This window comes from Ciconia boyciana, chromosome 1 (genome assembly GCF_034638445.1).
Source record: "Ciconia boyciana chromosome 1, ASM3463844v1, whole genome shotgun sequence".
In the NCBI taxonomy this organism is placed as follows: domain Eukaryota; kingdom Metazoa; phylum Chordata; class Aves; order Ciconiiformes; family Ciconiidae; genus Ciconia; species Ciconia boyciana.
The window spans coordinates 188,236,715-188,255,908 of NC_132934.1; positions in this window are offsets into that span (position 1 = coordinate 188,236,715).

Consider the following 19,194-nt stretch of genomic DNA (forward strand, 5'->3'; position numbering starts at 1 on the left):
ATGCACCAGGCATAGAAGGTGGGGAGCAGGTGCAATGAGGAGAGTGGTCACTCTGGGTCCAGTTCAATAAGGGACCTGAAATACTTAGCCAGGTATTAAAGAAAGCGTCATCTCCATACATTTAGCGTGGAAGGCTACCCCACAAACTCATGCCAGCAATGGTGCAAGGGGGACTTCCAGCCCCAGCTGCTCATGAAGCTCGGGGGAGGTCCCTGCTCCAGGATGGTGGGTGCTCTCCGGCACGTGTTCAGCACAGCCAAAATGCACCGCTGCTGCTCACCTACAGAGGCAACACTTCAGTCAGCTAAGGAAGTTTTGAAATTGTGGACAGCCTCTGTAGGCTGGGATCCTCCCAAGATGAGTGGGGACTGACCAGTTGTTTCCGGCTTTGCTGCTCCGGGTGTGGGTGACAAATTCTGCCAAAGGCCAGTTTTAGACATCTGTGTCTCCTCTGGATCTGTCACTTGGTGGATACATAATGATGCAATATGAGGGAGCCCAACCTTTGTGTTCTGCTCCTGTTCTCCAGCAATGGCCCAATTTTCACTTTCTGTGTGTTTCCCAAGCAGATGAGAATATGTTTCTGCAGTAGCTTGCAAGATTTAGGGGTTTTCAACAAGCAAATCTTAATTTGTACTGAGCTAAGATTAGATAAGATTAGATCTGTGCTGTTTTGCCACTTAACGAATGTAAATAAAGACCCAAATTCTTGAGCTTTAGCCCATATGCAGCTAAGAGTAGGGAAAAAAAGGAGCTCTTGATGAGTGAACTTCAGAAACATTTTAGTACAAAATAAGCCAGTCTCTAAGTAAAGCAGCCAAAAGCACCGGGATTTAGAAGAAGGGGTTGGACAATAATTAGCTTTATCATTTATGATCTGGCATTTCTTTATATCTTTTTGCACTATATCTCATAGACTGGAATATGTTTTGAGTGGCCTCTGAACTTGCACGCTTCAGTGGTGGAGCTTTTGAGGGTGAAGAATGAATGATGAGCAAAGCAGGCTATCAGAAAGGTGGCTTTCAGTGGATGAGCTGGGACATGACCTGTTGTAACCGATAGACCCCTCTGCGAAAATGATTATAGATCCAGTTTAGTTTACATCTATAGTAATGTAAATTCGTGGAGATCAGTGGAGTTCAGTTAGTGGAAGTGAAGGGAGAATGGAGCCCTTTAAGTATCCTACTTCTAGATAGTCCTTTTATCTGACAGAGGCATAATAATATCATGGCACATTCTCCCTTTTTATGTGTTTGTTGAGCAGATGATAATACGTTCCCATAGCAGCCTGCAAAATTTAGGTATGAACCCTTGATTCAGCTTCAGCTGCAACTGAAGTTATTTCGACATGGGCATATAATGATTTAATAAGCAGATCAGTACGTCTCAGCTTGTTGAATTAACTTGTGGTTGGCTTTAGAAGGGCGGGGCAAAGGGCAAGGAAAAGGCAAATTATCTGTCATACCACATCATTCTTCACCGAACCACTGCTTTGAACCAATATCTAGATATGAGTTTTTCATCCTGGTTTCAGTTCTGGTTCAAAAAAGACTTAATAAAAAAAAGAATAAATCGGGGTCGAATGCAGCTTGAGAAAAGTTCAAGGTTTTTTTGATCAAGCTACAGCTCAAGTTTCTCAGTTCTGAGATTTTATTGCTATGCAATATATAAATTATATATATTATAATATTATAATATAGAAATTTATATTTATGTGTGCCAAGCACACAGTGCAAGAAGTATCCTCTTTTTGGCAGTGCCAACACATTACAAGGAACCATCTTTGATTTCCCAGCTAACGCATTGCCCTCAAGGGACAGCTTGCTGCTGGAAATGGTCTTGGTGCTTGGAGCTGGAGACATCCTGCGGCCTGGCAAGAAATCTTCTGGTGGGTGATCCCTGAGGTTGACGTATAGCCCTGCCTCCAAGCATTGCTGCTCACCCCCTCCAGCCCCACTGAGCGCTGCGGGAGCTCTCGCAGGGTCGCTCCTGCCGCAGGCACGAGGCCCTGGGGAAAAGCTAGAGCCGCCGGCTGGCAGTAGCTCCCACGTGTAATTGTAAACCTCCTAGAGTTCAGAAATGTTTCAATAAAACAAAGCAACTGGTTCTCTTTTGTTACTTTCTGCATAGTTTTTTTTAAAAAGAAGAAGGGTGAACAAGGCTCAGAAAGCCTTTCATGACCTGTCTGGGCATCCTTACTGCAAGGGAGGTGATGCTTCCTCCTGTCTGCTAGCAAATGTTCACAGGGCAGTGTTCAGCCAGAGGCACTCCTCAGCCAAAATTCAGCTAGCTGAAGCTATTCTAAGTGGAGTAATTTTTATTTGAACATAAAAGCAGAAAATTGATTGGAAAACTGAAGCCAAACAGAAAACTAAGGATTAGATACATTTGAGGCCATGGTCGCGAATACAAATCGGTTACCAGGGGTTAAAATGAAACACAGAAATAATTTCCTTATGGCACAAGTGTACACAGCAAACGAAGAAAACTCAGAGTAAAGAATCAACTTACCAGAAAACAACCTAAACAAAACATGGTACCACATGGAAACTTATAGCTAAGGCATCTAATCAACCTTACCTTTGTCCTCGTAGTGGGACTTGGCACTCCCTGTGCTTATGAATTATAAATGCAGCAATGTTTACCACAGATCAATGCCTTTGGTCCAAGAAACGTTAAACTAGTTATTAATCAATACAGACAGTTCCTCTCTTTCTTTCTATCCTGTATATATAATGCTAAGCTAAGGCAATTTTAACTACACATTTGGAAATTTTAGTGCGCTATAAAAATCCAGATTAGAAAAAATCCCAAACTCTGCTGATGAAATGAATCTGTTAGGGGAGCTACAGGGTATTCCAGCCAGCAATGTTGGTCTCTCGCATGGCATCGGGGCGTGCGGAGGTGCTAAGCAGGTGGCAGCTTTCTCACCCAGCCTGCTGGCTCTTTGTTCTTCCCTCAACTGTTTTTTCTGTCTTCTCCTCCAGTCCAAACACCCAGTCTGACTTCCTTGCCTCAAAAATGACAGGAAAAAAAGATTACTATAAACTTCAGTCCGTTTTCTTGTGTGGCTCACTGCATGGCTGCACAGATAACTCTGGGGGGAAGGCAGAATAAATTAGATGGAGTAAGCTGTCACTGACACTGGAAGGAGCTGCTTTTCAAGTCACCCTGTCACTGTAATGGCTCTTTTCAGTGTTGCAGCTAAAAGCAACCATTACAGGCTTTTAAGGCTGGAAAGTAACTGGAATTCCCCTGTCCCTTGGTGATGCTTGCTGTGCCTTGCATTAAACACAGGAGCAGATGGCATCGCATGGCTGCAGCTTGGCTGTATGTCCATCTGAGGGTTGAACTTTGCTGCTCTTCCTCCTCATGAACTATCAAATGAGCCTTGAGAGGCTGTAGATGAGGAATACCTGGGGGAATGATTTGGGAAAAGATCATTTAAACTCCAGCCACCCCTAGTATTGCTAGAGCCCTACAATAGTTGCTGTAAAGCTGAAGGTGGACTGGACCCTTCCTCACAAGAACGTTTTATTTGCTTCTCAACCCTGTAGCTCCTGCCTTGAGAGCTGCCCTGAGCACCCTAATCCCCAGAGGAGAGGCGTGCACCGCGGCTCTGGCTCAGCTCTGCGGAGAGCAAAGCGTCCTGCTTTCCTGGCAGCTGACTTGCATTATGACACTCAAAAGGTAATAAAACACCAACCTGTCGCTGCTCATTGGAGACGTGCAAGGTTGGCATATGGTACTGGCGTAAGAAAGACAAAGAGTTAGAAAGCTGCATGCCACTGCAAAATGTAGGGAGGCAGAAGGACTTGAAGTTGCTCTTTTCCTTTCTGGCAGTACTTGATTCATGTGGTGTGTGGCAAATTTTCCACAGATGCATTGTATTGCAGTGGAATCTCACCAAAATTTCTACTTCATGACTAAGCCTCTTAGTTCTCTTTAAATTTATAATTTCCTTCCTTAAAGCTCTTTACTACTTGCATCTGATCCTAGTAGGGAGGTATTTTATGTGCCTTGCATGTTTGCTTAACTTAAGGTTTCGAAGATCCATGAACTACTGGAAGTGTTTATTCTGGGATGGCTTTAGCTTAAGTTTCGAGCTAACCTTTTTGTGCAATATGGAGATCATCACAAAAAGCAAGTTTATGGCCCTCTTGGACCTTGAAAAAATGTGCTAGGCAATAATAAAAATAACCCTTTTATGGCCTTTCCCCATCCTACAGGCTGGTGTACAAAAAAATAAAGGAATTACATTCTTTATTAGTGAGGGTTCTTGAACCACTGTTATTTTTTGTATAGACAGGAATATGGAAATTGTGTTCTAGGTGTCTGAGCTGCAAGCAATATTGTTGACTCTGACAAGCAATGGCATTGACATTATTTTCTCCGTCTATTTGTTGCTTGTGTCTACCCAATATTTCCACTGGAGGCAAACAAAAGTGGGTATTTTTCTCAAAGCACCTGACAGCTAGTACTCAAAGGAAATTTTTATCAATAGTAGCATGTAAAGAAGAGCCTAATCAGTCCCACCTCATAACTTTGCAATAACAGCACTTATTACAAATATATAGATCCAAGCATCCAAAGGATAATAGAAAATAACTGCTTTTAAATTGCCAAATTTCTGCCAGCATTTTCAAATTCTAATGCATTCAGCTATGACCAAGCATGCGCATAATCCAGCTTTTGCAAGATGCTGAATGTTGGAACATCTATTTCTATTAGATCTTTTAAACTGCCTCGTTGGAAACAAATGGGTTCTGAGTCATTTTCATTGAGGAATTAAATGCTATATTGCTGTCTCTGTTAAAAATTAACAAGAGATTATCAGTACCCAGGCTCACATTTCTGTTGTTCTGACTCTATCTGTATTCATAATCTACATTACTGATAAAAGGTCCAGACAGTGGAATTAAATATTATGGAAATACAAATGTTAAACATTGTTTCCATGTGTTCTGGCAGTAGTGACTCAGAGCTAAACTGCTATCTCTAGACGTCCCCCTGCTTGTGTGCTATAAACTGTGCCCTGCAGTTCTGCCATGTTAAAAGTCCTGCTCTCCAACCTCTCTCTTCTGCAGCAGGCGTTCAGCTCATGGACGTCCACGCTGCTGGGAAAGGGTGGGACGCCATCCGCCTCGGGAGCTCCAGAGGTGGAAGTGTAATGAGAAAGGAGTTGTTACTGCAGGGAGGGATGTTGTGGACTATCACGTACGTCCTTGTGTCACTGGGGTAGCCAAGTAGTGGAAGAACACCACCTGATACCAGGCGAAGTCTTGCAGTCCTGGAAAGCAGCGGCTCTGCAAGGGGGCTGATCTGTATAGGCACGTTCAGCAAAACAGGGCATCGCTACAGACTTGTCCCCAATTTTTTTTTTTTTTTTTCAAACTAGACACTTGCCCTTTGCTAATAGCTGCAGGTTGAATAGTTTCCTAAAGTTTTACCTAAAAATAATTGTTCTGGGGCTATATAAAGTGCAAATCTCTTTGAACTAGTATTGCACAGTCTTTGCTATTATACTTGAACACCTGCTAATCATGCTTAAAGATTCTCATTTTAAGTGTCAAAGGGCACTGAGAGTGTTAGTGCAACAGATTAGATCCTGTGCATAATTGCTGTATGATTTAGCTTTCATCATTTTGCTATGACCCACTTTTGGAGCATATGCTTATACTGTGTTCAGAGCCATAAGTGCAATGCAGACGCACCAAACTGACCTTGAATAGAAGTGCTGAAGTGCTAAGAATAGCTTAGGTGCCTGCAATCACCCAGCTACAGCAGCAGCCAGCCCAAGCCAAATGACTTTAATCCTTGAGTGGGATTTGCGGATTCTACTGAGTAGCTGCAGTAGAGTTGGGCAGGGAAGAGCTTTCTCCTTCCATGAAGGAGAGAATTTACTTTCGAACATACCTACATCAATGTAAGATGCTCATCAACACTGGGAATCTTCTCACCGGTGATGTGGGAGATAGGGTTCAATCTCTTGCTTCTGCCTCAAGCACAGTACAGTCCCGACTATTGTTCCAAGCTGAGTTATTCAACCACTTTGGTCCAGCTATTCTGAGGCAGTCTGAATTGCAAATTTTCTTCTCGCCACTTCTGGCCACTTCTTGCCACGTTCTTCTTCTCCTTTTTTTCTTTCCTGAGGAAAAGGTTTTGGTTTTGACAAATCGACACTCTTTCACAAGAGGTTTCTTCCCAAATGTTCCTGAAGCTGAGCACTCTCAAACACTGTCAATCTACATGGAAATGCAGTGTCAGGACACCGTCAACTGCATATGCTTTAAGGGAAGCTGGTCACTACAACATTAGGGTGGGACATCCCAGAGCTGGGTTCTGCCGTTTATTCTGTGTCTTTGGACAAGTCATTTCAGGACAGGTGGAACAAAATACAGAAATGATTGCCTAATTCCTGCTTAAGGCCTCCCATTACAGTATCTTGGTCTTGCTCTTCCAGATTCCTGTCTATAAAATGAGACTTCCCAGCCTCACTGGGTTGCTCTCAAGAACTCAAATATTATGGTGCAGGGTAAAGGAAAATAATAGCTGAATTTCTAAGGTAGATAAATATAGTATGTAAAATCAGGACAAGAGTAACATGGTAAGCATTCTTGAGATTGTGGCTGCCTGAAAAGATGCTTCAGCTCTAGCCCTGGGTTTGTATTTCATTTAGGAAGTAATTTTACAAGGGAGGCACAATAACATGCGCAGAATCTGATACTTTTGAATAGCCAGTCTAGATCTATATTCATTGATGGTTCAGACAATGAGAGGAAACAGAGAGCCCTGTTTGATATGGTGCTAGAAAACAACAACAACAACAACAAATCCAAACAGCAGAAGCAACCTTTACTTCAATCCCAGGTAAAACATAGTGGAAATAGTATTGTGCACACTGGCAAATATCCCTGTAACCTTTACGATTCCTTGCTTAGGAGACCAAGGTGCTTTGGAAATGCAATGACAAGGCTGAATCAGGATGCTCACTGTTTGCTGCTAGGCAAGCATAAATGATATCTCTTGTCAATAATCTTCTGGCTATTTCCAACTCAGAGACTTCCTGAGAGGGAAGGTTTTATATATTACATGCATAATAACCTTTTAAAATAAATATTATATATTTCCTAACCGTTGGTGCATTTCTCTTCCAGGAGTTTATCCAGCCATTTTCAGACAAAAATACAACAGAGAGCTTGTTCAAGAGCTCATTGTCAGATTTTCATACTGAAAGAATCTGCTGAAAGTACTTTGCTCTTCTGGAAGAGTAACTGAGCTTCTAAGAGGAGAAGAGGTTTAAAACAGGTAAAAAGTGTTTCCAAAGAGATGGACAGAAGAACCAGTGACATTGCGTGAGTTTTTTGTTACTGCTGTTGTTTAGGATTTGGGAAAGAGGGGATATGCAACTGGAAAAAAAAAGCCACTTCTGCTTAGCTTGCACAAACTGAGGCCAGGGCTGCACTTGGCCATGACTGGTGCAATTCTCAGTTGGCTGAAGGAGCCCAGCCTCGATGCACTTGAGCATGTAAGAGAGCTGTATTGGTGCACATCTGCTGCGACTTAATGCTCTTACTATTTAGTGATTACTGGAACATAGAAAGAGAACTTCCCATCCCTTCTTTTCTTCTCGCTGCTGGATTTCTGTCCACCTGTGTAATTACTTTAATATAAATCTTAGGGTACAATGCTTTGTCCCAGGTTGATAATTTCTACAAGTTTCTTTTATTTCCTACTAGCTGTTTACTCTTTTTGTTCATATCCTTATAGTATTTTCATTGTTATTCATTTTCTTATATGCATGAAAATAGATTCTTGGTTACCATAATGGGGAGTGATACGTAAACTCAACTAAAAGGTATTGAGGTTTTACTTCCCTTAGCTTTCTGGTGCATTTTATCTTTTCTTTAAATATTTTTTAATCAGTAAGTCCCATTTCATAACATCCTCTCTGTTATTATAGAGCTGCCTCCAAAAGCTCCTCAGCTTGTATTCATCTCAGCAGTTGGTTTGCACTTTATTGGTGTTGTTAGCTCTCATTAATTCCCCAGAGTGTTCAGTCAAAAGTCCCATGTAAATGCAATGGAAAATAGAAGTAAAACAAATCCTTTGCATATTTAATAAAGATTTTATAGGAAATCTAAAAATAAAAAGATTGGTATTAATAGTGGCAGTGTCTGTTGTTGTTTGTCCAATGCTTTCCATGATGAGCTCCTGTTCTCTTTTGCTTATAACTTTGCCAAATGCTAACAACTGGGAATGAAAATTTCCCTGCTGGGCATCTGCTCATTTAGCTGAACTTTAAGTGCATAAATAAAACAGTTCAGTCACTTCCAAGAATGGGGCTAGAAAATATGTATTGTTTTGATGATGTTAATTTCTGTCTTTCATTTGGGAACTCTAGTTGGCCCCCATGCTTTATAGGAGGGACATGAAACTTAACCGTAGATGACTTTTGTATATATTCTATCTCCAGAAAAATGAACCCAAATATGGCCAAGTTATAGGCCTTCTAGGGGAAAAAAATGCAGTTAGCACATGCTTTGTAGATCTCTGCTGCAGCTGTGAGCTAAATACCTTGGAGAGTCTGTCTGAGCTGGACACCATTCCTTCTGGACTGGATAATTGCAACTCCGGGCTACCATGGCCTTGGGTCCTTTTTTTCATGGCCTTTCAATATCCTTCTTTTTCTGGCTGGTGGTAGTGAGGAAGGAGAAGTTGTTTTGTTTAAATATAGAAAAGATAGGAGCTAGAGCTTGGAGATATGTGAGCAATTTTGGACAAGACAGAGAAAGGGGAGAATAGGCAAATGAGGGGAGATTTGGGTTGGGTGAGAAAATGTAGGAGGCTGGGACTGGACAAGAAGCCAGGAATGGGAAGAGATGAGGCTGGGAGGGCTGGGAGCAGAAAAGGTCACATTTGAGAAGGGTTGGGGAGGAAAACCTGTGGCTGCTCACAGGTGATCCCCTGCAAAGCCCAGGGGAAATCCATGAGAGGGGCCATAGACTTTGAATAGTCCGCAGATAGTTTTGACTCTCACCTGTCCTCTATAGGACACGGCCACTGAGAAGACAACCGCCTGCCAAGCACTCTGCAATGTCCTACAGACCTCTGCCTCTTGGAGAGCCAGTCACCTCCAGCCCTGGTGCTGACTCTTCCTGGTGAAGGCAAAATCAGGGGGCAGGGAATCAGTATTTTCAGGGTTTTTAAAAAAGGAAAAATAGAGAAACAATTTCTCTGCCCTCCTACCTCCTCCCCTAACCATTATTTTAGAAGAGCACGTTTTTTTGTTGCAAAATCAGATATTCAAAAGGTGGGAACTTCTGGAGTTAATATAATCTCTGTGACTTTAATTTAGCTGTTGGCTCAGGCTTTATGTTACAGTCTCTGTTCATAAAAAGGAATTAATGGTTACACTGGAAAGCTTTGTTTGCCTCAGGGCCAATGATCATGATCTGATTATGTCCAATATGGGCAAGCACTGCACGCTGGCCACCAATAGTGTATGTGTATTGGTTATTCTGAAAAGTAAATTCCTGAAGCAGGGGTAAATTATGAGAAAAGTGTATGGGAGGTAAAATATAGGTAGAAAAATGAAAATGAATATGGGAATTTATTCCAGAGAAGTTTATTTAGATGGAAAAATGTCAAATTCCCCCCTTTGTCAAGGAGGGACTAAACATCAGTCATGATTCAGTGGCAGAAGGAAATCAGCTGTTGAAAAGACATAATTTCTATAGTGAACAAAAAAGAACAATCCATATAAGTAAGAAATTATTAAGTGTTGAAAATAGGTAAGTAAAGATTTCAGAAAAAATCTGCAAATGACAGCCAAGGATAATATGAAAGCATTGAATTATTAGGAACAATTACGATGTTTTAGGCCCATCACTAGAAACAGCAGGCAAAACTGGTATCAGTGATGCAGAACAGGAAGAAATATTTTAAAAATTATTTTTTTTATTCAGAAAGGAGCAGGATTTGTGCTTGCATCCTAGCAGAGTCACACACAACTTTCAACACATCAGCAACTAAAGACGTTCAGACGACACCTTGGAATCGGAAATAAATTCCAGAAGACTGGGAAAATACCGAGTCCGTACCAGAATTCAGAGGGTGTGATGTGCCGCTAATTATAGGCTTGTTAGCCTGACATCAGTTGTAGGCAAAACAACAGAAAAATGACATGGGGCTTCAAAGGAACTGACATCTACAAATATAATTATTACCCATCAATACAGATTAATAAAAATGAGTTCTTGTAAAGCAAGCCTGATTGAACGCTTGAGGAATTTATATAGTTGGCTGATAAAAGTACTGTAATATGTTTATTAAGACTTTTGACTTAATACTGGATGGTGTTCTATTAAAACCATGAGCGCTAGCCAATTTTCAGAGTTTTTATTGCACAGATGTTGCAGATGTGAGGCACACCTGGTAATTAGCTTCTAAGTAGATGCTTGTCTTGAAGTCAGTCTTCTTCACTTATCTGGTTAAATATCCATGGCCTGACCAAGGTCAGTATGTATGTGAGGCACTAGGTAATTTGGAGATGCTGTGAATGAAAGATGCAGTGTTGCTGTGAATAAGAGCCTAGCATACATAAATAAGTACCTCCAACACAGCTCAGGAAAGGCATTTTATAAGTTTTCTGTGTATTTTTTCCCCTCCCCGAATCCCAATTTTAACAAACTGCAGTGACCGAAATCGGGCACACTTGGCATAATCATCCACACAAAGGCAGTCCAAAGAGGTCCTGCAGGCGTGTGGAGGTTTGCCCCATGGAAGCCAAACCCACTTGGGGACTGGACCAAAAGCTCCCCACACCCCAGCGCTGATGGGCAGTGCTTGCTGAGAGAGATGTGGAGCCCTGTGAGTGCTCACGTAGGAGATGCTGCTGCAGCAGGACTTGCTGGCCTGAAGGACAAGTGGCCATAGATGAAAGGTGTGAGGAGCTTGCTGCTGCTTTGTGTGAGCTTGAGCTGTGTTGTATATACACAAAGAAAGGTGATTTATGACTTCAGAACAAAACTTCTGAAACGGTTTATGAAACATGCCTCATCAATGTGGACTGTAAATACAGAAAGGGGAATCTCGTCAGCGCAGAAGGTATTTGCATTACAGTTGCAATCATCCTAACAATTTCCCAGCTTAATGCATTGGAAAAATCAATTGCTTCTTTGCAAGCACAGAGAATGCAGAATGTTTTGGGGAAAAAAATCAGTAAAGTGCTGGTCGCAATCTCTAATTTCTATTTCAATTTCTTCTGTAAAAATAATCTCTGTCCCCTGCCTGTCCCTCATGCAAGGGCTTGAATGCTTTGCCTGACCAGCACTTTCCTTCTTACTTTTTATTTTCTTTAGAGTACTAAGAACATTTGTTTCACTTTGTTTGCTAGCTGTTTTCATCCTTTCTAAACAGCCCTCTAGGCTCCCATGAAACAGATAGAGGATATACCCTTGCTATCTATATGCCCAAATGAATTCATGGAAAGGTAGCAAGATCCCCGAAAGGTTTTTCTTAGGAACTTCTGTTGTTTCTTTTTCATTTATTAGAACCACTGAGGACTAGTAATCTGCATTACTGCCTAGGTGTTTTCAGTGCCATAGGCAACACATGGAAAAAACATCCCTATTCTAACAGCTACATGTAATGTAGGCTGTACAGGCTGCTCTGTGTTTTACATATTAACAGAGATGTACAGATCACAGATGGGGGGGATGGGTGGAAAATTGCTTTTCCTTCCCCTTCTCTCCACGTATGCTTCACTTAACTCTGCCATTTCAGTGTTCAGCTCCTATTGTTAAAAATAGAGTGTGAGGCATTAATTCTAAGAAAACACTTGAAGGCACAAGGTGAGGGAGATGGCTTAAACAAAACTGGGAGAGAACAGAAAAGGCCATAGAAGTAGGTGTCCTTAAATAGATGCACATTGAGAATATAAGGACGTGTGCCCTTATGGATGGATTCTGCATAAAGGTGAGCACCCTCCACTCCCATCAGCTTCTGCAGCAAGGGAGGACCTCCCGGCAGCTCCTAGGAGCCAAACTGTCGTGAGAAATTGCTCAGAGCACCACCTGTCCCTGGGCACCTTCCTGGCCTCCACTACACGCAGGATATGAAACTCTGCAGCTGACTGGATCGCCTTTATTTTGCCATGCCCAAGAGCACGCTGCGACTGCACCTGCCAGCGAGAAGAAAGCTATCCTGCTGGGTGTGCATTGCCCAGTCCAACAGTGTTTATCTGAAGGAAGAGGAGGAGATAAAGGGAGGAGTGCTGCCTGCCCAGCACTGCAAGAACCTGGATTTACCCCATGTCAACAATTTTTGAGCTGTCTTTTGCAGTCAGTCTTACTAGAAACACTGCATTCTATTTCTTCCCAAGAGGAATCTCTTATTTCCATTGTTCTCCTTGATATTATGCCTCTTACTTCACCGTATACACTGTTGCCAAACATTCAAGCCTGTGTGTATGAAAAATTATTTGATACTTATAATGCAAGAGATTCTGGCCAGTAGTTGTATTTTTGCATAGTGTAGTGCAATGAGGTCTTCATTTGATGGGGATCCCCAGAATTTTTATTGCTTTAATAAAAATGAGAGGAACTTGCCTTGAACAATCAATTACGTTGGTTCTCACAAGTGTCTTCTTTGGCAAAGACTGAGATGCTCTCATGTTATGGTGTGGTTTGGAAAGGGACAGTGACAAGTCACATGATGGGCTTTGGAGGGAGGCTGCAATGAAAAGTGATCCCTTTCTAGCAGGGCTCATCTGAGCACTGGTCCTACCTGTGGCTCCCACCCAGCTCCAGTTGTGCCTGGTCAGTGGTACCTAGCACATGAGATTTCGGAGTGGTGGAAAGTTCACAGACCCATATTTTGATTGCAGGACCTAGATCTCACTGGAAGGCAGCAGGAGTTTGCTGTGTGAGGATCCTGCTCACCACCCAGATGCTGCAAGCCTGCTATGCACTGCTGGGAGGTGCTTTCTGCTGAGCTAAGCTCCACTCAGCAAAGCTGAGTGCAAAGTGCAAAGCTACCCTGGAAGAGCAGTTCTCACCTCCACTTCTCAGGTCCCCCCCCTCAGCATACCCTCTGCACCCCAGCCCACCCTGTGCTGGTCTCCAGTGATCCAGTTACCAAGCTGGGAACTAATGTTAAGTGACTATTTACAGGATGGAGGCTTTGTTATGTGCTGGAAGAAGAAAAGACTGCTGTAAACAAAGTGTTGTGTTCTGTAGCTAACTGGGAGTAAAATGCCTCCAAAATATTGCTTACAAACTTAATTGCTCTAGAGTTATTATAGTTATTTTAGATGTGTTAGTAACTTATGATGAAACAAGCTGAGTCTTTGCTTTTCTGTCAAATAAACCAGGAAGTGCTGTATTTCTTGGTAGTTATATCAAAATTATTGTTGTTGGGATGTTTAATATGAATTGCTGAATGCCTTGATCTTTATGGAAGGCATGAGGACATAAATTGCAGTTAAATCATAAACTTTGATCTTGATTCTTTGCTTCTCTTTTTCAATAGCTGTCACATAGTACTTGCAGCATAGCAGACAAAGGAAAAATGTGGATTTCAGTTATTTTTGAGCACCCCAGGATCTGCCAGACACTATCAGCTGCTCTGGCATCATGCATGAATTAGAAAAGAATTGAAGGCTGCTCTAAGACACGCATTTTCTTTGTATATCATACAGCCCACAGCTCTTGAAATACGAAGTATGCTGGGTCCAGCACTTCCCTTGGCTGTGTACCAAGGTGGCGTTCCCCCATGGGCCAAAACTTGTCTATCTATAACACATACAGCTTCACTTTCATGAAAGTAATTGAAACTAAGTGATTAAAACTGAGGGCCAACCTGACTTGCTCTTCAACAAAATGTTTTATATTGGCATCCTTGCTGATGTTTAGGGGTTGTCAGGACATCCAAGGAGGAGGTTACTCTTTGCTAGTAAAAGCCGTATTCTGCTGGTGCTATTATTGCAAATAACCCTTGCTTCAGTGGGCCTGGACGCACATTGGAAAGCAAAGACACACCTTAGGGGTGAAATACCTTCTGGGTAAAGAGGTGCTGGTGATTGCAGGGATCCATATTTGTGTGCATTATCAAAGCATTATATCTGGCTATTAACATGTTTTTGGATACAATGCCACATTCAGGAATCACATGCTTTTTTTTCCCAGTGGCAGGTGTCCGAACACCCTCTTTGCAATTTTACCTTCACACTTACTGCTGCCCCTCAGCTGGTATCAGCAACATGGTTGGACTGAGTGGGTAAAAGGCATAAACACAGCGCTGGTCAACTAAAATTAGTTACCTGACTCAAATCAGGTGAGTGGTTTGCAACCACCAGGCTGGTGCTGGTTCACGTCTCTTTCTGAGTTCCCAGGTGACTCAAGAACTTGTGACCACAGAGAGGTGGTTTGTATGGTTTGCAAGGAAAATATTTGGGCTTGCATTCAGGTAGAGCTGTTCTTCCGTTTCCACTGCTGCTTTTGGCTTTTAGGCCTTCACTTTCTCTATATATATCACAGCTGCCTACCAGGCACTAGTTCTCTTTGGTCCCAGTGTTTTTGCTGTTCATAACAGTGATATGAAGCATTTTACCTGCTGTCTTTCCCATAGTCTTGAACATGGGTCTTACAAAATCTTTGCCTTGTGTGCTCCACCTAGAAACCAGAGTTCAACTGCTTGGCTGATGTCTTCTATCTTCTTGCATTTTCTGGATTTTGCAATAGACTGAGGACTCTGTATTTCTGTTTCAGTTCCATGTGTCTGTGCTAATAGTCTGCTGCGGGTAGGAGATCAGGTTTGCATAGTTTTTTTGCAACAGACATATAAACTGTAGTATTTCAACAGCATACACTGGCAGCATTATGGGACTGCCAACAACATCTCTCTGTAAATGCTGTCTCATTGCTAGTGACAATAACCAATTGTCTTATCTATTTTTATTAAAGACAGGTTATTTCTTACTCTGATGGCTTCTTCCCCTACCAGATGCTGTTTCAAATTTTCACAAAGGCAAAACTCTTGCAAGACATTCCTTTCCCAATTTAGGTATGTCTTTGTTCTACTGACCTGTGGTGCAAAAACCTACCGATTCTTCCTGTTCTGAGATCAAGGCTCTCACCCTGATTACAGTCCCCTGAATTTCCACTGAATCTCTGTTGAAGTTGTATTTCAGCAGTGGATTCAAGGTAAGCGTGGACGTAGTTACCGCTCTATCACATTGCATGTTTCAGGGTCACCCAAGAAACTTGGAAGAAACTCTGCCAATTTACAACTGCTAATAGTCTTTGAACTAAATTAGTATTTCAGGTATGGGCATGTTACTATGTTGCCTTTAAATGTTTAGTCAGGTCAAGTGTTTCAGGGATACTAAGAGTTTCATTTTGGTTTTAGTTTATCCGTAGGTCTATTTTCATGAGCTCTGAGCTGAGAGCTGAGCTTTTAGTCGTGATCTCTCGCAGCTTCTGTGCTGCTGCATCCGTGTCTGTACAGTAGCATCGCTACCATGACAGTGGACCTTGCCAACATGTCTAGTATATGTGGTGCTGTTCGGGATCAATCTTGCCACAGTTGACCCCCACCAACAATCACCCAGTGTGTGTTTTGAGCCTGCCCACCCGTTGGGTCTCAGGACACAGCGAGGGAGCTGCCTTCCTGAGCTCCCAATGCTTGCCACAGTCAGTCACTGGGACCAAGAAGTGCTTCTTTGTCTGTAGCAAATAATTCTGCACTGCTTCTGTGGTGAACTTGCTTGGATCTATGTGAGGATGAACCTTGTGTGTCTTCTGAGCAGTGGCCATGCTGCTTACCTACCTTCCGAGCTCCTGCTTTATATATAAGCTTCCCCTCATCTCCTGCCTCCTATCAATTAATTGCTCTCTTCTTTTTTCCCCCTTTTTTCCCTGAGTATTCTGTGAGGCAGGTCCTATATAGATGGATTTTTCTGAGCTATTTCCTGATATAGCTTCCCCGTCCTCCAAACTCTCTTCACCAGCTTTGCTGCGAGGAAGCTGCAGTGCATTGTCTGCTCTGCGTAGGCTACTCATTCTGCTGGTGTGCTATGAACCACTTCTCTTAGGCATAGGGTAAGCAGGTCCTGGACTCCGTGCTTTAATTGAAAGGAACATCTTTTAATCTGTGTCACCTGAAGCTTCAGTCTGCATGCTTTTTCTCTTGGGATTCATCTAATAATTTTCCTTGTCCTGGTGCCGTTAGAGTCATGCTACCAAGGATGTATAATGTGGCTTTTCCGAGTTGTGACTCCTGTTTTGTGTTGCACCAAACGGAGGTAGCCTTGCAGGTTGAGTGACACCCACTTTCTGTTTGGCATTTGACTTAGTGTTTGTGTGTTGCTTCTGTCTCCACACCAGACAGCTTGTCCACCTGGGATATGCACGTGAAGAAAGCCTTGGTGTGCCCTGTGTATGAGCTACTCCATGATAATGCCTCTTCAGGATTGTCTTAGAGCACATGGAGCATGGAGCAACATTCATTTGTCTGTACGTTGAAGTAAAGTGAGGCTCTCCCGCTCCACGCTGTGAAAGTCCCGTGTCTAGTACAGGACAGGTACTCCACACCGAGGTCACACGCTGCCTCTTGAGGCACCAGCTCCCTGCACCTAAGCCCTCACCGAAATCTGATCTTCACAAACCACGTAGGCCTTGTTGTTTGCCTCTTTTCTGCCAACTTAAAGTCATAGAAATTCACTCTGAGACTCCAAGGCTCACCGTCTCCCTCAGCTACGGTACATCTCTGATTGATAGGATTTTTCTTGTCACAGCCATTATGTGTGACCCAGCTGGCAGAATGGTCACCGCTGCAATCTTTTCCTTCTGCTACACCCATGAGTCCTCCTTCTACATTCCTTCTCTCCTCTGCTAAACTTATGTCTGCTTGCTGAAGAGCATCCACTGTTTTCTTTTCCTTCTAGAGTTAATTTTTAAGCTGCTCTAGGACTCACTGAAGAGTCAGACAAGTGCAAATACTGTCACATAGGAACTGGCGAGATCACATAGCTGGGGGCAAGGAATAGAAGGGCTGCTTTCAATGACAGCTTGCCACTAGCTCAGCTTAGCTGCCATGCCAGGCTGTACCCACTTTGTGATCCAACCAAAGTCAATATATGGAGCGTGACCTTTTATATGCATCTGCATGGATAGCAAACCGGTGCTGCTGTGATTGACCTTTTCTTTTTCTGTAGTGTTTTCAATTTCTGATCCTTTGTATCTATAGGAACAGAGTTAGATCTGGCACGGCACTCAGGCAGAGAAGAGAGAAAGTCAAGGTGATACAGCTTCCGTGCTCTATTTTTTTCCCCTCCACAATCTTGATAACGTTAGCAGCCTTCAAAGTGCTACTTCCAGGAGTTTCTACACAGTATCTGATAAGCACACGTCATGCCCGCATTGCACCTCAGCTGCCCAGATCAAAAAGCAGTTTAAAACAGACTTGCTCCCTGATTATTGGTGTGTGCCCTTGCATTGCTATAAGGGAGAGCCTACATCTTTAACCCCCGCTAGACCATGTACCAGGGTAGCCCCAGCCTCTCTATATCCTAGCTGTCCTGACATTGGGTGTCTTCAGCGGGAATGCTATGCTGGCTTCTCTGCCTCTGCCAGCCACAGGACCTTCTTGTGAGCCCAACAGGGCAGCCGAGGTGGGCACGCTGTGCCTGACTGTGTGCAGGGGAGCCTGATGGCTCCTCGGCACCTTGAATGCCTCCTGCAAAGGAGGAAGAGTTGTCCTTCAAACGGGGCTGAGAAAGGTATTGCTGCTAGCATCCCTTATGCAATATGCTGTGAATTAAATCCCAGGATTAGCGGTATGGTGTGAAGACAACAAAGAGCAAAAAAACCTTTTTGTTTTTATCAAGATCAGCACTAGAAATCATTTTACCAGAAGTGGGGGAGGCAGGAACATGGTGTCCCACTGGTGAGAAAACTTACCAAACCTCACCAAAAGACAGGCCTGCTATCTGACTGTAAAGAGCTGATGCTGGAAGATGACTTCTGCAGATATGCTGTCTGAATGTTTAGTTCTATATTACTAGTTTCAAAATAAAGTTCCATGATGTTGGGTAATTTAATACACAGGAAATCTCCCGTGCAAAGTAATTTACTGAGTTATAAAACCTATGGTATTTCAGACTTCTCTACGTGTAGAAGAATATAGTACCTAGTTCATTGAACTTTCATTTTTAAAAAATGTCCATTATAGGGGAAGCCTAGCAGTTGCTCTTATTCACAGTTTACTCAACTTGAACTACTGTTCATCAACACTTCTTTAAATCACTGAGAAGATGCAGCTATTCATCTGTTTCTTTATGTTTTCCAGCAGCAATGCAAAGATTGCACAAAAGCTGGAATTGAGCCTTTTAACAAATCCGAAACATGCTGTGACTAGTGGAAATTTGTGGGAAAAACTATCTTAAAACCCCACCAACAAGCTTTGTCAAAAGTAATGTGATATCTGGGCACAACTGTTGATGTGGTAACTGTTGATTTCCTCTTTGGCTAGGGGCTGTTCCATGGAATGGTGTCAAGAATCACTCTCTGGTACACCCAAAATTTTCTCAGACTGGTGGGGGACACTGAATTTGTCATGCCGAAACCCAAGGTCTCCACATCAAACATAAAGAACTGGGAATTGTAGGTGTGAGGGGAGTTTGGACTGGAGTTTAAGCTCAGGGCCTATATTTTAGGTGCAGTATAAATGTACTTACAGTAAAATAATCCCCCTCCTACCCATCTAACCTTACAGCTCTTTCCTTAATGTAAGGCAGCCTCTTTAAAAATGCTGCTGTGCTACCTGCAACACTTCTGCAGTGATGCAATGTATATAAAACTACCATGAAAAATGCTGATACTGAGAGCGTATCTTAATTATAAAGAACAAGTTTTTAATGGATATTATGATGCTGTTATGTGGCAAATCTACCTCTAACACCCTTTCTCCCTTTTAACTAGTGCCGTTCCTTGTTGTGACTGCTAAACTCACTATGATCTCTCCTGTTTTTCAGAAACTGAGAGTTATTTCCTTGTGGCAATTCTGTTTTCCTTGTCCTTGTAGTGCTCAGTGGCTGAACTTCCTGGAGCCGGGAAGGCTTTGGTTGAACGTCAGCCATTGATCACAACACAGGGTAACTGAGTGAAATGTAACAGCCTGTAAAATACAGGT